A 7507-nucleotide genomic window follows, 5' to 3' on the forward strand; every position below is an offset into this window, starting at 1 on the left:
AAATTTAATGCAATTGCACGTTTTCACAATCCATTTAGATCTGTGTGTATTTACCTCTAGACACTTGGTAAGATTCATTGTGACAGTGTCTGGCTCGTTTCTCAACAATCTAATACCGAGTACAGTGTTAATCTCAACAATCCTATCACTGATACTAGAAATACCAAGCTCCTTCCTCATGTTAAGAACTTTTGCAGATCTGGGACAGCCAAGAATAATTCTGAGAGCTTCATTTTGCAATAACTCCAAGGGTTGGAGAGAACTTTCTCTAGCTAATATCAACATGGGAGCAGCATAATCAATTAAGGACCTAACATAGGCTATGTACATCATTCTCACGATTCTCACATTAGCACCATAGTTAGGGCTGTAGCCAGCAACAGCTTTGAGAGCATTTAGCCTATCTTTGCATTTCTTATTTAGTTGTGGTATAGTGGATTTGCTAAAGGGTACATCTACACCAAGATATCTAAGTTTTAACGGAGCTAATGATTTCACCCTGCAAATAGATGGGTGGGGGATGTCGTTTGCTTGTTAATATCTTTGTTTTAGAGGAAGATATTATGAGGCTTAGTCGATTACAAATTGCTTGAACTTCATTAAGAATGGTACTCATCTTCTTATGCCCTGTTGTATAGATCATGATATCAGCATAACTTATAGCTATATGTTTAGGTGAGGCAGGTAGAGCATTTAGGAGAGCATTAATCAGAATATTAAATAGCATGGGACTAAGAACTCCTCCCTGCGGTGTACCTAAAGACATTTCTTTAGACTCATTTCTAAAGCCTTGGTAAAGGACAGAGGATACTCTATTTGACAGGTATCCTATTATCCAACAGAGTAAGCTACAACCAATATTCATTTTGGCTAGTTCATGTAGTATAACGGTTCTGTTTGCAATATCAAATGCAGGTTTTAGATCAAGAAAAGTGGTAAAACTAGTAGAGGTGTTTGCAGTGAGAAAGGTGGAAATACAGTTCTGCACACTTTTACCTTTCATGAACCCATAGAGGTAGGGGGAAAGTTGGTGTCTGATTCTGTAGTACAGTCTGTTAAGTATCATTCTTTCAAAAGTTTTACAAAGACAACTAGTTAAGGAGATCGGTCTAAATGTATCAGGCTGTTGGGGCTTAGGGATAGGCACAATGAGACTATTGGTCCAGGAAGTAGGAAGAACGCCCTCAATGTAACTGAGATTATACAGTGCCAACAAAGGGTTATCAGACACGTGCCTTAGAGTTCTGAGAATATCATAGGTTATACCATCCTCTCCAGGAGCAGTTGATCGACCTTTAGTTAATGCATTATCTAATTCATACTCGGTAAAGAGGCAATCACTCTCATCAATATTTTGGCTCATAAAATTAATCAGTTTCAACATTTCTTCAGAAGTACTCTCTAAATTTTTTCTAATATGAGATGGAAGGTTTTCATGCCTGGATGTTTTGGACCAGTCATTTATGAGGTCATTTGCTTTTTCAAGAGGAAAGGGATGAGCAACATTGCCAGTCTTTTTCCTGGTTATTTTATTTATACCTTTCCATACCAAACTTAAAGGGATGGACCTATTTAATCCACTAACAAACTGTTCCCATTCCTGTTGCCTAAGTTCTTGCTTTCTATTCCTTGCATTTGTTAGTGCAGCTTGGAACGTTCTGAGCAGGTCTGGGCTTCTACATTCACGGTATGCTTTGATAAATTAGACACATGTGCAACTCTTGGGTATCTTTATTGAGGAAACGTTTCGCCACACAGTGGCTTCATCAGTCCATACAAAGGAGAATCTTGAAGAATAGGAGGAGAATGAGGTAATCAGTCCCTCAACCTTGAGTCGATGTGGTCAGTCCATCAATCTTGAATAGAATACGGCATACGTGCTGAGAAGGAGCTTATAAACCGTTGGCAGGAGAGGTGAAGCAGTCAGAGGCAGTGTAACACTTATTCAATGTTGAAGTAGGTCGTGCCCAAGAATTAGGCAAGCGAAGACTTCCCAAGTATTAAGATCCCAAGATCTTAATAAAATCCCAAGATCTTAATACTTGGGAAGTCTTCGCTTGCCTAATTCTTGGGCACGACCTACTTCAACATTGAATAAGTGTTACACTGCCTCTGACTGCTTCACCTCTCCTGCCAACGGTTTATAAGCTCCTTCTCAGCACGTATGCCGTATTCTATTCAAGATTGATGGACTGACCACATCGACTCAAGGTTGAGGGACTGATTACCTCATTCTCCTCCTATTCTTCAAGATTCTCCTTTGTATGGACTGATGAAGCCACTGTGTGGCGAAACGTTTCCTCAATAAAGATACCCAAGAGTTGCACATGTGTCTAATTTATCAACATGTCGGTTCTCTGAACCATTCATCTACAAACGGTATGCTTTACCAATCCTCCTAGCTGCATGTGTTAGATTGCGTAGCTGTGGATCATTATAGTATTTACATTGAGTTTTATTGTTATTTATAGTGGAGGGTCTATGTTTCCTATTCCTGCCCACTTGATCTGTGAGGACACTCTCAATAGTGGTAACTAAATCATTAAATTTTTGTGTGCCAATGGGCTCGTAATTCTTATCCCATTGATCCAAGTGGTTAATAAAGTTGTCTCTGTGTTCTGGTTTGAGAATAAGTTTCCTCCTTCTGTATTTAGCTCCTTGATTGCTGGAGATGTGATCAAGATTGGCAGTTGTTAGTCTTGGGAAGTGATCAGATAGAAGATCATCAACTATGACAGAGTCATGCATTGTATATGATGTATTAAATCCAAGGCACAGATCTAGTATGCCACCATATATGTGAGTAGGCTCAGTAGTGCCCACAATTCGAACATTATCATGCTCATTTAGAAATTTCACTAGTTTAGTTCCATTGGTGTTTGTTATAGACCCACCAATATTCTTATGTCTGGCATTAAAATCTCCAAGAATGAGGGTAGGTTCACTATTGATTCGATCTGGTAAAGCATCAGGTCGAAGCTGGTTCGCTGGGGCATAGAGATTAAAAATGTTTATGGAAAAATCGCCTGCATATACTTTGACACCATGATACTGCATGTTAACTCGACTCTGCAAGGAAAGGAGTGAATGTGGCAAGTTCTTTCTGACATACATCACACAACAGTTGGTTGACCTTAGGTTATAAGCTGCATATCCAGGCAACTTTGGTGGAGGTGCTCCATCTTTCAATCTACATTTCTGCAAACAGATGACATCAATATTCTTGGTTGCACTAATATGATGCAAGTCAGGCAACCGCTTTCTGATGGAAGCAATGTTCCATGAAAAAATTTATAATGTATCCTTTGTAGTGAGTTATTACAATCTCTTGCTCATAAAATGGTAAAACTATTATGCTTTGGCTACAGTGTGCAGGCACTTAAGAGCAAATAGCATAGTTTGTACGTCTTTATCTTCAGGACCTTTATTTTTAAGCATTTTTCGGCATCTTGGCAACCAGTTAAAAGGCAAGCCCTGAAGCCAAGAGTCATGGGCTTCTTTCTTACAAATTGCTTGAAACTAACGGAGATTGCTGCACTTTTGACATCATCACCATGCTCAAGAGCATCATCCTGATTACCTGGAGTTACCTGGAGAGAGTTCCGGGGGTCAACGCCCCCGCGGCCCGGTCTGAGACCAGGCCTCCTGGTGGATCAGAGCCTGATCAACCAGGCTGTTGCTGCTGGCTGCACGCAAACCAACATACGAGCCACAGCCCGGCTGATCCGGAACTGACTTTAGGTGCTTGTCCAGTGCCGGCTTGAAGACTGCCAGGGGTCTGTTGGTAATCCCCCTTATGTGTGCTGGGAGGCAGTTGAACAGTCTCGGGCCCCTGACACTTATTGTATGGTCTCTTAACGTGCTAGTGACACCCCTGCTTTTCATTGGGGGGATGGTGCATCGTCTGCCAAGTCTTTTGCTTTCGTAGTGGGTGATTTTCGTGTGCAAGTTCGGTACTAGTCCCTCTAGGATTTTCCAGGTGTATATAATCATGTATCTCTCCCTCCTGCGTTCCAGGGAATACAGGTTTAGGAACCTCAAGCGCTCCCAATAATTGAGGTGTTTTATCTCCGTTATGCGCGCCGTGAAAGTTCTCTGTACATTTTCTAGGTCGGCAATTTCTCCTGCCTTGAAAGGTGCTGTTAGTGTGCAGCAATATTCCAGCCTAGATAGAACAAGTGACCTGAAGAGTGTCATCATGGGCTTGGCCTCCCTAGTTTTGAAGGTTCTCATTATCCATCCTGTCATTTTTCTAGCAGATGCGATTGATACAATGTTATGGTCCTTGAAGGTGAGATCCTCCGACATGATCACTCCCAGGTCTTTGACGTTGGTGTTTCGCTCTATTTTGTGGCCAGAATTTGTTTTGTACTCTGATGAAGATTTAATTTCTGTAATACATACATTTATTAAACTTGTCAGGATCTGTTCAAGATGCTCAATTTTTTTCTGGAAATTTGTTATAATATGAGGAAGGTCAGGTGAATCCAATGCCTCTCCGGAGGATGGCACTTCTGAGTTAGTGCTTCCTTTAACACCTATCACCTTAACAGGTACCATGGTTACATTAGTGTTATCTGATGGTGCCTGTGGCAAGTCTGCTTCATCATTCATTGCAGGTATCAATCGCATCTGCTAGAAAAATGACAGGATGGATAATGAGAACCTTCAAAACTAGGGAGGTCAAGCCCATGATAACACTCTTCAGGTCACTTGTTCTATCTAGGCTGGAATATTGCTGCACACTAACAGCACCTTTCAAGGCAGGAGAAATTGCCGACCTAGAAAATGTACAGAGAACTTTCACGGCGCGCATAACGGAGATAAAACACCTCAATTACTGGGAGCGCTTGAGGTTCCTAAACCTGTATTCCCTGGAACGCAGGAGGGAGAGATACATGATTATATACACCTGGAAAATCCTAGAGTGACTAGTACCGAACTTGCACACGAAAATCACACACTACGAAAGCAAAAGACTCGGCAGACGATGCAACATCCCCCCAGTGAAAAGCAGGGGTGTCACTAGCACGTTAAGAGACCATACAATAAGTGTCAGGGGCCCGAGACTGCTCAACTGCCTCCCAGCATACATAAGGGGGATTACCAACAGACCCCTGGCAGTCTTCAAGCTGGCACTGGACAAGCACCTAAAGTCGGTTCCTGACCAGCCGGGCTGTGGCTCGTACGTTGGTTTGCGTGCAGCCAGCAGCAACAGCCTGGTTGATCAGGCTCTGATCCACCAGGAGGCCTGGTCACAGACCGGGCCGCGGGGGCGTTGACCCCCGGAACTCTCTCCAGGTAAACTCCACATCAATTAGGACGTGTCTTCTACCAATACATTAAATCATTATGCTGAACAAATCAATATTATCCCATAAATATCACTCAAACTTAACTCCCCATCTCGTATCCCTAGGCAAACACTGCATTACTAAGAAAGTCTCCTAGCAGCACATAAGCTCAGAGTTCCTACAAGATCCCCACTACCACCACTAATTTAATTTGCTGTTTAACCTCAGATCTATTAGTTTTTGTATTCTATACGTGAATAAGCCACTTCTTCACCAATCATTAATTTGAAAGCCAATGCGAGGAAATCCAAAAAGGATGTACTTTGACACCGCTGTCTACAATTCTACCACACCAGTACCTGGCTTCTGGTACGAGCATGTCACTATTAACACTCAAACAAACAATTAAGAGACTTTAAAGATGATAGGGAATTACTTACGATTAAGGTGCAGTTTTAGGTACATGGACATATATGAGCGCAAGGAGTACAGCAAACAGTTGACTCTGAAGTCTGGAAGCCCAATTGTTGATGTAAATTACACACTGAAAACTAAGAGGAGAGGATGCTCACCCAGCACACGATGGTCGCCATGACGTAGGCCCAGTTGACAGCCAAGCAGCATCCGGTGGACAATACAAGCATATAGTACACGGAACGCTCCCAAAAGCTGCAAGAACAAAAAAAAAATCTAAATATTTTCAGGTTGTGGTCTTGATGACTAAGTCCGGCGTGGCCTAGTGCCCAACCAACTCTGGTGGTCTTCACACAAGTCTGTGGCGTTCCTCAAGGATTCTTTATCTTTTAGCTTCTCAAGACACGGAATAAAGACAAAATATAAAGTATATTAAAATCTTCGCTTTCATTAATCTCAGTTTCATTTAATTTCATGGAAGCAATTCCAACCTTCCTGAGAAGCGAGTAATAACAGAACACATACAATATGAAGTAAGACAGGAGAGGCAGATGATGAGGACTCTACCGCAGTAGAGTCTGTCTGAAGCAGATGCAGTGGAAGACGACTGAATAGGAGCTTGTGGTAGAAGTAGAGGCAAGTGAAGGGAACTCACCTGAAGCAAAGCTTGTGGTAGAAGTAGAGGCAAGTAACTGTTTGTGGTTCGCGAGGTTCAGCAAAAACAAACCACCATGTTACAACCTCATTGTAGCCACAACCCTGGATAAAGGAAGTTAGTTTAATATGTTTATTATACACCCCATACCCATCCTGTGGGCGATAGTCAAAAGGTTGCAGAGGTACATAATTGGTCCAGGGACTGGACTCCAAAGTTTTGATAGCTAAAGGTAGAAAATAAACAATTATGGTGGCGGCGACTGACGACCATGACGAGGATGATGGTGAACATACTGTGTATACTATAGGTATTTCGAAGGTAGTATGCCGTTACAATACTTTTAAAATACAATCTTCAATTTAGTGAGGTTCCCAGTAAACCCGGAAGCGCCTGGCCATGGAGTTCAAACTTGATTTATATATCCTCAAACATGTTACTGGCGTTATTAAATTCTATGTTACCTTCTTATTCCTTACTCTCACCTGGAGAGAGTTTCGGGGGACGCCCCCGCGGCTGAAACCAGGCTTCATGGCGGATCAGGGTCTGATTAACCAGACTGTTACTGCTGGTCGCACGTTAACTGACGTACGAACCACAGCCTGGCTGGTCAGGTACTGACTTTAGGTGCTTATCCAGTGCTTCCTTGAAGACAGCCAGGGGTCTATTATTAATTCCCCCTAATGTATGCTGGGAGGCAGCTGAACAATCTTGGGCCCCGGACACTTACTGTGTTGTCTTTCAGTGTACTCGTGGCGCCCCTGCTTTTAAGTGGAGAATGTTGCATCTCCTGCCGAGTCTTTTGCTTTCATAGGGAGAGATTTTCGTGTGCAAGTTTGGTACTAATCCCTCAGGGATTTTCCAAGTGTATATTATATATTATCATGTACCAACTATAGCTGTGGTGCTAATTAGAAATACGTTATTAACGTGTCCAGTAATCTCAACCGCTTGTGATTATTATATTTATTGGAAGCGCTAAACCTGTAGGGGCTATAGAGCGCCCGGGGAATGGGAAGCAATCGGGTTTGAACTAAGGAAGTAGAGAACAATTCTTGGATCAAGAGCCCCTCATCAGCATCAAGGGACAGTTGTGCGGAGGCGTTTGCTAATTATCCTAATTTGTGTATGTTAAGCTTATGAA

General features: G+C 42.4%; 1 long non-coding RNA gene across 1 annotated transcript in view; it reads right to left on the bottom strand.

Moving 5' to 3' along the window:
• LOC138853495 (uncharacterized) overlaps nucleotides 1-6474 on the bottom strand; it is an 8162-nt gene extending 1688 nt beyond the window's left edge. The window contains exons 1-2 of the long non-coding RNA XR_011392672.1: nucleotides 6364-6474; nucleotides 5867-5963 (exon numbers count right to left, since the gene is read on the bottom strand). This is a non-coding gene — a long non-coding RNA (uncharacterized lncRNA). The remainder of the gene's footprint in view (nucleotides 1-5866; nucleotides 5964-6363) is intronic.
• Nucleotides 6475-7507: the final 1033 nt, after the last annotated feature.

This window comes from Cherax quadricarinatus, chromosome 31 (assembly GCF_038502225.1).
Source record: "Cherax quadricarinatus isolate ZL_2023a chromosome 31, ASM3850222v1, whole genome shotgun sequence".
In the NCBI taxonomy this organism is placed as follows: domain Eukaryota; kingdom Metazoa; phylum Arthropoda; class Malacostraca; order Decapoda; family Parastacidae; genus Cherax; species Cherax quadricarinatus.